This window comes from Phascolarctos cinereus, unplaced genomic scaffold, assembly GCF_003287225.1.
Source record: "Phascolarctos cinereus isolate Bilbo 61053 unplaced genomic scaffold, phaCin_HiC Scaffold_3;HRSCAF=262, whole genome shotgun sequence".
Classification (NCBI taxonomy): Eukaryota; Metazoa; Chordata; class Mammalia; order Diprotodontia; family Phascolarctidae; genus Phascolarctos; species Phascolarctos cinereus.
This window is the reverse complement of record NW_027555736.1, coordinates 230,324,403-230,339,320: the sequence shown is the minus strand read 5'-3', so window position 1 is coordinate 230,339,320 and position 14,918 is coordinate 230,324,403. Positions and strand designations below refer to the sequence as shown.

General features: G+C 39.3%; 1 protein-coding gene and 1 pseudogene across 4 annotated transcripts in view; one reads left to right on the top strand and one right to left on the bottom strand.

Annotated features, from left to right (window-relative positions):
- Positions 1-14,918, bottom strand: part of DPF3 (double PHD fingers 3) — a 406,344-nt gene that overhangs the window by 192,227 nt on the left and 199,199 nt on the right. The window lies entirely within an intron of this gene.
- On the top strand, positions 12,525-12,934 carry LOC110208368 (large ribosomal subunit protein eL22 pseudogene; annotated as a pseudogene).

The following is a 14,918-nucleotide window of genomic DNA, read 5'->3' as shown; positions in this document are numbered from 1 at the left end:
TAGATATACGTACTGATGGATGAGCTCTATAGATTGTCCATCTAACTCTGTGTCACAGTCTGGACAAGAAGCATTCTTCAGCTAGGGTTTTTACTGTGCAAACAATTAGGCCAAACTCTTTTGAATGATTAGGAGGCTCTGCAATGTTCCAGGAATGATGCAATCAGGATAATATCATTTGCAAACAAGAGCATCAGGAAGACCTCACCACCTATATGGAATTGCTCTATCACTTGGACCCTCCACCATAACAGAAGCAATCACCTTGCTTTTTTTTTTTTTTTTGGTGAGGCAATTGGGGTTAAGTGACTTGCCCAGGGTCACACAGCTGATAAATGTCAAGTGTCGGGGCAGCTAGATGGCGCAGTGGATAGAGCACCGGCCCTGGATTCAGGAGCACCTGAGTTCAAATCCGACCTCAGACACATAACGCATACTAGCTGTGTGACCCTGGGCAAGTCACTTAACCCCATTGCCTAGCTGAAAAAAAAAAGTCAAGTGTCTGTAGCTGGATTTGAACTCAGGTTCTTCTGACTCCAAGGCCAGAGCTCTATCCACTGCACCACCTAGCTGTCCCTGGAGCAATCATCTTTAAAGAGCACCCTTCTCCTTTTTTAATGCTTTGAATCTTAATGGAAATCTGAGGCTCCCACAAAGCTAACTTTATTGTTACATCTTTCAAGGCATCTTATATGATTTTGACACAATGCTTAGGAGACACCTTATTGGTACAGTCTTTGAAACAACATTTTGCTCATCTGGATAAATTTTTTTTTTACTGTCAACAAACAATAAATACATTAGGATCTTATATTCTCTACATGTTTCAATTAGTTGTATTATTGTAAAGATATGGTCTGCTGTGGAATATAGTTTGCAAAGTCTGCTTATGGCTTTCTAATGCTTTCATCACATATGCCCTCAACAGATATATGGATTATTCTCATTAAAAAAGTATGTAGATAAAAAAAAGGCAAATGGGCTGATAACTATGTCTTGTCTCCCTTTCATTTTTTTGGTAATAATAAGTTCTAAGATTTTTTCCATGCTTTTACATCCTCCCCTCTTTCATGTTCCTTCCTAAAATATGGCACCCAAAACTGCCTAGAAGTCATTCTGTCACCTATAAGTTCTTTCTATTACGATTGGTCAACTTAAATTAAATTCTACTTAGTTTGATCTTCTTAGCTGACTTGGTCTTTGATATTGAAATCACTTCTATCTATTCCCTTCTAGGTACTGGGGTTCCAAGGCCTAGGACACAACAAAAGTTCCTATCCAACAAAGGGCCAAGGCCATACATTTTTTTAAAAGAGTACTTTTCTTGGTTTCACTATGAACCTTCTGGGTTGCCCCTAAGAAATGACTTACTAATTTTGTGCATTAATTTCTCAGACTATTAAAAGGCTATAACATTGGTCCTGAACAACACAGATCAAGTACTTTGAAGTTGAAAGGTGCCCAACTGATTGCAATGAACTATCTCTGAATTTAGTCCTGAAGCTACAAGAAAAATTTGTCTCAAGACTTTTTTGTTGCTGTGCTTTTTAATTAAATTAGAGGCCTTTTTTCCCACCAGGAATCAGCTGGTTTCCATCATTGTGTATGCATTTCTTCAGCATCTTTTAATGGATATTTACTCTCCACTCTTCTTGAGGGAAGAAGACAGAGATACATTATTAAAAAACAGGCCAGGTGAGTCTCAGAATTGGAACCATGCCCTCCCCAAGTCCTATACATAATATAAATTGTGCCCTTTATTCATTTCACAAGCACTTATAAATGCCTACTATGGGCCAGGCAGGTGCTGGAGATATAAATACATAAATGAAACTGTCCCTACCCTCCAAGATCTTACATTTTTGGGGAAAAAGGAAAATGACAAAAATACACATAGAAGAGTAAATATTGTAAATGTAGATGTATGCATATATTATATATGTGTGTGTGTGTGTGTGTGTGTGTGTGTGTGTGTGTATGTACACACACAAAGTCACGGTGGGGACACTAACTCTGTGGAAATAAGAAAGGACCTCATGGAGGAAGTGGGGCTTTAGTGGAGCCTTAAAAGAAGCTAAAGAGGTAATAGTGAAGAGAAATTGTATTCCACACATGAGGTTTAGCCTTGTCCAAAGGCACAGTATGGGAAATGGAATGTCCTGTGTAGAAAACAGAAAGGAAGCCAGTTTGGGCTAGAATTTAGAATGCAAGAAAGGAATAATATTCAATAAAACTAGAAACGTTAGGCCTTAGCCAAATTGTGAAGGGCTTTCTATGACAAGCACACAAGTTTATCTGTCCTAGAAACCATAGGGAGGCACACGAATTTCTCAAGCAGAGAAGCAACCTCAAAAGCTATGCCTTAGGCATATCAATTTGGCAGCTATGGATGGATTACGAAGGGGGAAAACTTGAGGTACAGAGACCAAATAAGAGGCCATCACAATAGTCGAGTGATAAATGAAGGCATAAACCAGGGCAGTGGCCATATGAGTGGAAAGAGGGGGACGTTACAGATGTTGGACTAACAAAACTAGGCAACTGATTGAATATGGGGAAGGGAAGTAAGGACAAAGAAGTATGAAGAGTAGAGGATAGCTCTAAGGCTCAGAATTTGAGTGGTTGGAAGGAGGGTGGTGCCCTTTGAGAGAAATAGGGAAGTTAGGAAGAGCTTTGGGTTTGTAGGGGAAAACCTGAGTTATAAAATACTATTTTCTCTTATTTGCCCCAAAACAAAATACAATTAATAGTGAGCTGAGTCATTTGCCAAGTGTAATAATGCAAACTGAAATGACTGATTGGTTACTCACCTAAAGTTAGTGTACTATAGGCAACACTGGGAATATCTGTAAGGTATAAATGCTCACACTGAAAATTTAACAATTGGCTCTTGCAGGTTCAAGCTGGCTCCAAATCCTACCCAACACCTCCCTCCTCAAATATATAATGGGACACAGCAGATAATGTATTTTAGCAGAAAGAGCACTGGATTTGGAATCAGAAGAACTGGTTTTGAATCCAGGCTCCAACACTACCTGTGTAACTTTGGGAGAAACTGTTCATCAATTTCCTTCTCTTTTAAAATGATGGGGATTGATTATATGACCTCTAAGACTTCCCCCACCCAACTCTATGATCCTATGGCATTTCTAAAATGACTTCCATCTTTAGCTGAGGGGAAAGAGTGGGTATTGGAGTTCTGAAAACAAGACAGTTAGAGGAGGGGAAGGCATCCATTGGGATTAAACTGATAGGGTTCCAGAGCCAATCACTGCTATTGCCCCCAGTGGCCATATACATAACACTCACCTGACTGGTGGAGGAAGAAGGTATTATATTTAGTACCAAAACCATGGCATCCAGAAACAACATGCAAACAACTTCCAGAGTTGGAAGGGATCTCAGAAGGTCACTTAGTCCAATATGAAAAAAAAATCCTCTCTACAACATGCTAGCTAGACAAGTGGGAATTCAATCTTTGCTTAGAGACCTCCACAGAGGGGAAACTCTCTACTCATTATATTTTTTGGCTTGTTTGGGTGAAGGCTGTAGAAAGGGTGGGAAAGGGACTTGTTTCTAGATAAGAAGAAAGAGGAAATTCTGAAGGTGATTTGAAGGCATTTAGACTAGTGAAGAGGGCCAGAGATTGAAAGTAGGGGAGAAAAATTTGGGAGAAGTGAAGAAAATTTAAAGGAAAATAATTTATATTCTACTTATAATTTTTGTGAAAGAAGGTTGAGGAAGAAATGGAAATAAAGAAACTAAAGGAGAATTCAGGTATAAGTCCCTTAAAAGAGGACTCATGGAGAACAGAGAAAGAAAAGAAGATGGTAACTGGTAAAGCAAGGTAAACAAAACAATTGGTAAGTTAAACAAATGGGAAAACTAAATTGGCAAGTAAATATATTGGCTAAAAAAATAAATAAATAAAAATAAGGGCTTGGTCCAAAAAGAGAAAGAAATATTATACAATTTTCAAGTTGCTAAAACATAATAAATTAAGTTGGGCATTGCCATCTAGATCTAAAGAGGTGCTAGACGTGTATAAAAGTTTCCAACATATTCTGAGAAGATGAAGTATAAACACTCATGAGTTTAAAACAAGATTGAGAATCTCATTCTACACAGAAAGCAGGAAAAATTTTGCAGTGACATATATTGACTATAAAGCATTTGTATTTCTGTCACAGCCAATAATTTCTGTCACAAGTCAATAAGTATTTATTAAGTACCTACTATATTCAAGGTACTGTGTTGTACTGAGACAAAGAAAAGCCAAAAAAAACCCATGCAAACAACCATGTACAAACAAGATAAGCACAATAATTTGGGGTGACTGCTTATCTAACGCAGTGTAGGTTGTTGTTTCTCCTAGAAGAGAAAGTAAAAAGACTCTTCATAGTCTTTGCCAGGGTATAAGGGACAATGAAATCTTCCCAAAAGGAACAGAAGTGGGGCTTCAAATGGAAGGGGGGCTAGGGAAATCTGAAGAGAAACTTCAAATGGAAAATCTTGATTTGTCAGGAGCCTGGAGAGCAGAAGAATGTCACATAAAGAAGGAGAAAGGGAAGGAAAATTATAACTGTACACTTGAAGCAACTGATGCAGGTCCACTAAGGAATGAAGAAGTAGAACAACAGAAGCCCTACTGATGAAAGATCACCCAGTAATTGTCAGGAGGAGAACAGTGTTGGTGATGGGTGACTCTGCTCAGAGGTACCAAGGCTGCCATTTTTCAACTACATAACAATTGAAAACTCTGTTGAATTCCCAGTGCATCTATCCCTGACATCAAATGAACCTACCACCCTTCTGATGATTCACAAGAACTTAAATGAAATAACCAGAAGAAACCTAGAAAGTATTGACAAGGTAATAAAGTCCTGGGCAAGAATCTGAATACCATAAGAGTAGTAGTTCTACAGAGCAACTAGGTGGCACAGAAGATAGGGTGTTGGGTCTAGAGTCAAGAAGACCTGAGTTCAAGTCTGGCCTCAGACACTTACTAACTGCATGACCCTGAGCACCTCACTTAACCCCATTTGCCTCAGTTTCCTCATCTGTACAATGAACTGGAGAAGGAAATGGCAAACTACTCCAGTATCTTTGCCAAGAAAAACCCCAGAGTCATAAAGAGCTGGACATGACTGAAATGATTTCTGTCCATTGAAGGCATGGGAAGTGAACAACTGGCTGAGAAAGTGGTATATAAGCATGGCTATTCAGCTCTTTTTGTGGCAGCAAAGAACTGGAAATTGAGAGGATGCCCATCAATTGGGGAATGGCTGAGCAAGTTGTGGTATATGAATGTAATGGAATACTATTGTGCTATAAGAAATAATGAACAGGCTGACCAGAAAAACCTGGAAAGACTTGCATGGTCTAATGCTGAATAAAGTGAGCAGAACCAGGAGAATGTTGTACACAATAATAGCCACATTGTGTGATGACTAATATTGATAAACTTAACCCTTCTCAGCAATACAAAGATCTAAGACATCTCCAGAGGCCTAATGATGGAAAATGCTATCCACATCCAAAGAAAGAACTATGAAAGTTGAATTGTTCTCTTTTTTTTCTCTTCTGTTGAGTTTTGTTTCCTCTTTCTGATGGTTCCTCCTATTGGTTTTAATTTTTACTTACAACATCACTAATGTGAAAATATGTTTAATAGGAATGTAAATGTATAGCCTATATCAGATTGTGCACCACCTTGGGGAGGGTGGTGGGGAGGAAGGGGAGAAAAATTTTCAACTCAAAAGCATATGGAAGTGATAAATTAATGGCTCTGAAGAAAGGTTGAGAAAATGCACTTGCCTCCCTTCTTTGGAGAGGTGGGGAACTATGGGTGTGGAACAGTACATCTATTGTCAGTCTCCAAAGATGTGTTGCTTAGTTTTTCTCAACAGCCTTCTCCCTTTCTTTTTAGTTTGGTGCTACAAGCATAGGCTTTCTGGGGAGAAAAGGGGGCAAGATACATTTGGGAATGAAGGTAATACAAAAATGAAAGAAATTAATTTTTTTTAAATAATGCATTTGACAGCTATAGCCTGGTGGATAGGTTTCACAGCCAAGATGATCTGGGTTCACATCGTGCCTCACACAAGCTGCGTGACTCTAAGCTTAATCTCTCAGTGCTGTAGACCAGAAGTGTCAAACACAGGGAAATAACACTACAATGGGGCCAAAACAGATTAAAATATAACTGTAAAATGTTTAACAAAATAAATAAAAATACAGTAAAACATATATAACATTACATTTTAAAACTGATTCAATATGTGACTTGCAGGAATCCTTATATATGGATTAAAGGTCCCCTTTCTATTTGGGTTTGACATCACTGCTTTACACAACTCTCTAGAGCTATAAATTGCAAAGAAGATGCCAATTTGTAGGGAGCAGGGGAGGGGAGATACCTTTATCAGCAAAATCACAAGTCTGGTCATTATGCCCATTCATTACATTAACTTTTAGAAGAAAAATAGCAGTTGAAACTCCCAGAGGAAGCTTAAATGAAATAGGACCCAACAAAGGAGTCAGCAGTTGAGGCAGCTAGGTGGTGCAGTGGATAGAGCACCGGCCCTGAAGTCAGGAGGACCTGAGTTCAAATCCGGCCTCAGACCAAACACTTGATACTTACTAGCTGTGTGACCCTGGGCAAGTCACTAAACCCCAATTGATTAAAAAAGGAAAAAACAAAAAAGGAGTCAGCAGTTAAACCATTGGTGACAAATTCCCAAAGTTTTAGTCCCCAAACCGGAGATACTACAGATCTTAATGTAAGAAGGCAAATTTGTCCTCAAAGGTATCACTCAGACAGTGGGATAAAACTCAGATCTGGAATAGCAAGAAGGGATGGGTATGGTATATTCAAATTAAACATGATAGGTAAAAGGGGCAGTAATGTATAGGAAGAAGCTGCACTCATGTGAGAAAATCCAGAGGGGGAAAATACAGTGGGAAGTATTTGAATGAAGATGAATTAAGAAAAGAACAAAGGTGATTTTACCATCAGAGTATACTACAGATGAGAAATTTAGGAAATAGATCACAAAGCATGATATAGTAATAATGAGAAGCTTCAGGTATCCAGACATCTGCTGTAACTTATTCTATAAGAAAAGTAGATCAACTAATAACTGCTTGGCTTGTCTTAATAATAATTTCATCCTTCAGAAGGTAGAAAAACCAAAGACAGGAAATTTTATTCTGGATCTGATTGTCACTAAAAAGGTAAGGAGCTGATTTCTGGGTGGAAATGATGAAAACATTGCAAGGAAATGACCATTCTTTTATTCTAGAATTTGTAATTTTTTAAAAAGGAAGAAAACCAAGTATATTTTAATATTCAACTTAGATTTGGGGAAAGTAGATTTCAAGGGATTCAGTCAGTCATTTGGTCAACAAGCATTAACTAGTGCTTACTATAGGCCACAGATTGTGCTAAGTTGTTGTTGTTCAGTCACGTCTGACTCTGCTACTCCAGTTGGGGTTTTCTTGGAAAAGATACTGGAGTGGTTTGCCATTTCCTTCTCCAAACAGAGTTAAGGGGCTTGTCCAGGATCATATAGCTAGTAAATGTCTGAGACCACATTTGAACTCAGGTCTTTCTAACTCCAGGGCCAGCAGTCCATCCATTGTACCACCTACTTATCCCTTGTGTTAAGAAGTGGGGATACAAAGAAAGGCAAAAACAAGGTCCTACTCTCAAACAAATCACATTTTGTTGGAGGAACAACATATAAATAATTAGGTCAATACAAGATAGAGGCAGAATCAATACAAGGTAATCTCAGAGGAGAAGGCACTAGCAGCTGGAGCTAATGGGAAAAGCCTCCTGCAGAAGGTAGGATTTGAGCTGAGGAACCTAGGGAAGCTTAGAGAGGGTTCTGAGAATAGAGAACATTCCAGACTGAGACAGCCAGTAGAAAGGCATGGAGACGAGAGAGGAGTGTCATGGATGGGGAGCATCAATAGGCCAGTGTAGCTGAATTGAATGAAAAGGGAGAAAGAAGGCAATTTATGACAGGTATCAAATGCTAAACAGAGGATTTTATATTTGATCCTGGAGGCAATAAGAAGCCACTAGAGTTTATGGGGTAGGGGTGATATGTTCAGGTCTATGCTTAAGAAATACCTCCTTTGGCATCTAAGTAAAGATGAAGTGGAGTAAAGAGAAAATTGAGGTAGGGACACCAATTAGAAAGTTTATTACACTAATACGAGTGACTGGGGTGGTGACTATGCAAATGGAGAGAAGACATTGTTGTGAAGGTAAAAAATGACAATATTTGACAATGGATTGGCTATATAGGGTGAGAATGAGGGGTCAAGGCTGACATCAAGGCCTTGAATAACTGGGAGGGTAGTGGTGCCCTCAACAATAATAGGTAAGTTCAGAAGGGGAAAGGGTTTAGGGTGGAAGGCAATAGGTTCTGTTTTAGACATGTGGAGTTTGAGATGTCTTCAAGATATTCAAGGTGGGGGTGATAAAAGGGATGGTGGATTAAGAGAGGTGAGAAAGAAAGAAAGAAAGAAAGAAAGAAAGAAAGAAAGAAAGAAAGAAAGAAAGAAAGAAAGAAAGAAAGAAAGAAAGAAAGAAAGAAAGAAAGAAAGAAAGAAAGAAAGGAAGGAAGGAAGAAGAAGGAAGGAAGGAAGGAAGGAAGGAAGGAAGGAAGGAAGAAAGAAGGAAGGAAGGAAGGAAGGAAGGAAGGAAGGAAGGAAGGAAGGAAGGAAGGAAGGAAGGAAGGAAGGAAGGAAGGAAGGAAGGAAGGAAGGAAGGAAGGAAGGAAGGAAGGAAGGAAGGAAGGGAAAAAATGAGAGAAAGAAAGATACACCATTATTAGGATATCCAGAAAACAGTGATGTGGGGCTGGAGCTGAGAAGAGAGCTGTGTATATATAGATCTGGAAATTATCTGCAGAAATGGCCAGTGAACCTATGGGATCTGACAAGATCAGCAAGTGAAATAGTATAGTGGGAAAACAGAAGAGACTCAAGATACAGCCACAAGGGATGCCTATAGCAAAGGAGTATGACATGGATGAAAAGCCAGCAAAAGAGATTGAGAAAAAGGAATCTGCTGGAGAGCTAGGAGAGCAGTGCCATGAAAACCCAGAGAGAAGAAAGTATGCAGGAGATGTTTAATGGTGTCAAATGCTTCACACAGGTTAAGAAGGAAGAGAACTAAGAAAAAGTTACTACATTTGACAATTAAGAGATCATTTTTAAAAAGAGGAAGATCAATTTCAACTTTGAATTGAGCAATTTCAATTGAATTGCAAGTTTGGAAGGCACATGGTACAGCATTTAGAAGAAAGCGAGAGGAGAGAAAGTGGAGGATCTGATTGTAAATGACTTTCTCAAGGATCTTAGTCATAAAGCAGATGTAGGACAATTGCTCATAGAAACAGTAGGAATAAGTGAGAAATTTTCATTGACAGTAGGGTTAATTTATTGGATAAGACAGGAGGGGATGGGGTCAAGGGATGGCATGTAGAAGAGATGGCCTAGGCAAGAAGGGCTACCTCTTCATGTGAGATGGGAGTGAAATAAGAGATAGGAAAACATCTGAGTGAGATGAGATGAAAAGGCAGAAGTGGGAGCTCATGGAAAATAGCCTCAATTTTTTCAGTGAAGTATGCAGCAAAGTCCTCATCTCACTGAGTCAAAGGAGGGGGTGCTGTAGGAGACTTGAGTAGATATGAGCTTTGGAACAGCCACCATAAAGAGTGGAATAATCAATCAATTGGGCTAGAGTAAAATGATTGTTTTGCTGCAGTGACAGCCCAGTTGAAATCAAGTAACTCAAATTTGTAGTGGACCTACTTGGCCCAGTTTTGTGACTTCTTCCAGCTGTGTTCAGGAACACATGTATATAAACAAAGGAGAAAGAGAAGAAGGAAGAGGATGGGAATAATCCAGGGCTGAGGTTTGGCAAGGTATAAGCAATGATAGGAAAAGTGGACAAGGCATTTGAGAGTATAGAGTTGAGTTGGTTCATCAAGGGATCAAGCTAGGGAAGGGAGAAGAGTATAGCCAGCACGAGGGCAATGCCCTGGGAAAGAACTGAATGGTGGAGGGAATGAAAGTCATGATACGGATAAAGAATAGAATTAGAGATTAAAGGCATAGAAAAATAGGGAATGATAAAAGATTATGATCAGATAGCTCTCATCATTAAGAGGCTGTTCCTTACATTTACTCCAAATCTGTTTCTCTGTGACCATTTTTTCTCTGTGACCTCACCATTTTTCCTACTTTGGCCTTCTGGAGTACAGCACAAATCTTATCCCTCTTCTCCAAGGGGCACTCCACTAGAAACAGCCCTTTAATTACCTAAAGATAACTATCATGTTTTCTCTAAGTCTTCTCAAGACTTTATAAATATTCCAAGTTCCTTCCACCAATCCTCATAAGGCATGATCTCAATGCCCTTCACCATCCTGGCAGCCCTTTGGATGCTTTGTAGCTTATCAATGTCTTTCCTAAAATGTGATTCCCAGAGCTAAGCACAATATTTCATATGCAGTCTGATCAAGGCAGAATAGAGTAAAATTATCATCTCCCTTTTCTTAGATACCACACCCGTCTTCACTCAGAGATCATCAGTTCTCTCTCTGGAGGTGGATAGCATCTTTCATCATGAGCCTTTTGGAATTGTTGTGGACCATTGTATTGATCAGAGTACCTAAGTTTTTCACAGTTGATCAGCATTACAAAATCTATTCCTGTGTACAATGTTCTCCTCATTCTGTCCACTTCACTTTGCATCAGTTCACATAAATCTTCCAAGGTTTCTCTGAAACTTTTCCCCTCATCATTTCTTATAACATAGTAGTATTTCATCACAATCACATACCACAACTTGTTCAGTCATTCCCCCAATTGATGGGCAACCCCTCAATTTCCAATTCTTTGCCACTACAAAAAAAAAAAAGTTGCCACAAGTATTTTTGTAAATATAGGTTCTTTTACATTTTATTTGATATCTTTGGGAGTAGTGATACTAGTAGTGATACCACATTCCTCTTAATGCAGTCTAGGCTTTTTTGACCACCTTATCACACTATTGATTTATATGGAGTTTTACAATACACTAAAACCCTCAAGTCTTTTTCAAACCACTATCAAGCCAAACCTCTTCCATTTTGTGTTTGTGACATAATTTCATTTTAAATCAGACTTGTGATTTCACCAATATGGAGAACTCTCAAAGCAAACATTCCCTGCACCAAACCAGATTAAGCCGTAGTCTATAATTTATAATCTTGCCTAGATTGTTAAGAAATAAAGCAACTTGCTTATGGTCACATAGCTAGTATATGTCAAATTCAGGACTTGAACCTACGTCTTCCTGATTCCCAATTGGTCCTTTTATAAAATACACCATGCTACCTTTTTGTATTTATCCTTATTTAATTTTGTCTTGAGCAACTAGGTGGCAAAGTGGCCCTGAACTTAGGAAGACTCATCTTCCTGAGTTCAAATCTGGCCTCATACACTTACTAGCTGTGTCACTTAACCCTGTTTCCCTCAGTTTCCTTCTCTGTAAAATGAGCTGGAGAAGGAAATGGCAAGCTAGTCCAGTATCTTTTCTGAGAACACTTCAAATGGGGTCATAAAGATTCAAACATGACTGAAAGTGACTGAACAATGAATAATTCTGTCTTACAAGAATTGTTCCAACATTCTACCCTGTCAAGATATTTGAATCCCACCTCTTATCCAATGTTCTAATTATCCCTTTCAGCTTTGTCAAATCTGCATACTCTTTTTCCCCATCTCCTAGCATAGATCCCTAGAGACTCCACTAGAGACTTCTTTAAAACTATGAATGATTTTTCTTTGAGTCCAATCATTTAACCTATTCCACATCCATATAATCACATTACCCTCTAGTCCTTATCTCTACATCTGGTCCACAAGAATAGCTGTAACCTGAATTTGAAGTACATTGGTATGAGATTCTCTCCTCATTGGTGGAGATCAATACCCCATGCTTATGTTGTGTTGGTGAAAGGAATGATTAGTCTTCAGCCTCTCTGGGTTCTTCTACCAGCTTCCAACTTTGAGAGAGAAGATGGATGATACTAACCTGTCTTCAGGTCACTGAAGGAATAAAAGACTCTGGAAAGAAGCTTACACATAGAACTTAGATCATGTCCTCATTCCCAGCTGCTACCCTAGAGTCCTTCAAGAAATTTTCCCCTTGAATGTAATCTGGGATTCTCCTTCTTGGTTGAGTTAACTCATTCCCAAAGGAAGAGTTCCTTCACTCTCTTTTGTCTGGTATGTATTCTCATACACACACACACACACACACACACACACACCACACACACACACACTTTTTCTTGTTTCTGTTTTGCTATCAACTTGAATAAATGAGTTTCTTTGCTATTGGCTATGTGCGTTCATTGTACAACTGGCATTTGGTGGAAAGTCAAACTTTGGACATACAGCTTGAAGTCCCTTATTCCCATTAAGAAATAGCAATCCACTTTTTTCTGGCTCCACGATTGCCATGGCGCCTGTGAAGAAATCTATGATGAAGGGTGGCAAAAAAAAAGAAGCAAGTCCTTAAGTTTACCCTGGATTGTACCCATCCTGTGGAAGATGGGATTATGGATGCAGCTAATTTCGAGCAGTTTTTGCAAGAACAAATCAAAGTGAACGGAAAGGCTGGCAACCTTGGTGGCGGAGTCATAACCATTGAGAGAAGCAAGAGTAAGATAACCGTGACGTCAGAGGTGCCATTTTCTAAAAGGTATTTGAGGTACCTGACAAAGAAATACTTAAAGAAGAACAATCTTCAGGATTGGCCAACAGCAAGGAGAGTTATGAATTACGGTACTTCCAGATCAACCAGGATGAAGAGGAGGAAGAGGAGGAGGATTAAACCCTCTTGGGTCTGGAAACATTTTGTATATGATCTCGAATATAACTTGAACCAAAAAAAAAAAAGCAATCCAAAGTTTAGCTTGAGTCTAAAAATTATACCCACAAGATCAATGATATTTAAGGTAGTAGACAGATATAATTCTAGCCTGGTACTCCCTCTCTCTGAGGTGAGCAGAGTTAAAGCCAGCCTGTGGCCCCCAACTTCCTGCTTCCCCTCCTGGCAGGAATTGTTTTGGGTTGTTTTGTTTTGGGGGATTTTTTTTGAGGCAATCAAGGTTAAGTGACTTGCCAATGGTCACACAGCTAGTAAGTGTCTGAGGCCGAATTTGAACTCAGGTCCTCCTGACTCCAAGGCCAGTGCTCTACACACTGTGACACCCAGCTGCCTTACTGGCAGGAATTAAAGTCTCCCTTAGAGAAAGGTGAGGGAGGACATGGTAGGGATGTATCTATTCCTGCCTCACAGTGACACACCATGACATCTACATGCTATATAACATAAAATGGTTTTATTAATGCTTTGTTAAAATCAGGTAAATTCTATCTACAGCATTCTCCTGATCTACCAGCCTCATCAACTTGTCAAAAAAAGGAAAGGTCAGAATCACATAACTTCTTCTCAGTGAAGACATGTAGACTCTTTGTAATCACTGCCTCTTTTTCTAACTAGTCGCTAACCATACCTTGTTATAAAGCCTATTAGACTATGACCACTACAATTAATTTCTTAGTGTCTATTTTGTAGTATCTATGACCTTTCCCGTAATGTATGGAAGTGTATGAAAAGTGGTTCCCCCTCCCCATACCTCAATTATAGTCACAGAAAGTCCAGAATGTAATCACAAGGTGTTAATGAGGAGTTAAAATGACTGTAGAGACGCACCTACCCTTGATCCCTTTATGAAGTGCGAACATTTCTCTGGTTGAGGCAGGAAAACAACAAACCCCATTTTCCAAGCTAACAAATTAGCCACATCTCTAAGTGCCTTAAACAGCTAAGATCTGGAAGCATGCTATCAGACCAATAGAAGTATGAGCTCCAGTAGAGAGCAGAGATATATATTCCAGAGAGATCTGGCCACAGAGAAGCAGTCATCTGCAGGAAGAGTAGCTTCCAATAAAAGGAACCTTGGCAGCAAAGAAGAGAGTTAGCTATGAAGACCAGTAGACCTTGGGAAGCCAACAGTGTAATCAACTCAACAGAGGTAATGCACCCAAAGAGAACTGCCTGAAGGAAAGGATTTGCAGCCTCCATAGAAACAGAGATTGTGAGGTGCTATTACCAAACCATGTGCCTCGCTACCACTAAATCCTAAGTTTGAGCCCACTCTTCCCATGGAAATGTGTGTATTTGTGGGAGAATGTGTCCCAGGTTTGTGTGGGGAATGTTTTGTACTGTCATTCTTGCTATGCCATCCAAGAAATATATTTGCTAAGCGTTCTTTGCATCTACCGGATGATTATTTCTGGGAAGCAGACCAATAGAGCCTCATAAGCTAGAGTGGCAAAAGTAGTGCTCACAGGATTACCCCTAGAACTTGAGTCAGCAGCTGCAGTGTGAGGACCCAATCTTTACTCTGAGAGAACAACCCAAGGTCATTGTCCCAATACTGGCCAGACCATTTAGAGACAGAACTCAGCAAAAAGAACTATATCCATATTAATTGATTGCTTCTTTCTTTCTGGAGCTAACTAAGGTATGTCCATGTTTCACCAATTATAACTTGATAAGTAAGTGTCTGGGCCCAAATGGCCCTACAACATCTGACATCATAGGAAGACCTTCCACAATCCCCTTGTTAAGCAATATTGAGTAAATGGAAACCATGCCAATCCCATATTCTCATTCCCCTCAACCAATTACTGCCTTCAAAGATCCCAAATTCGAAGCAATTAAAAAGTCTTGCTTCCCACTAATCACCATCTTAGAACCCCTAAAAATAAAGAAGAAATCCTAACGCATGTCAGAGATGGAACATTTTGGTACAAAAATGAAAGACTGAAAAGCTAAC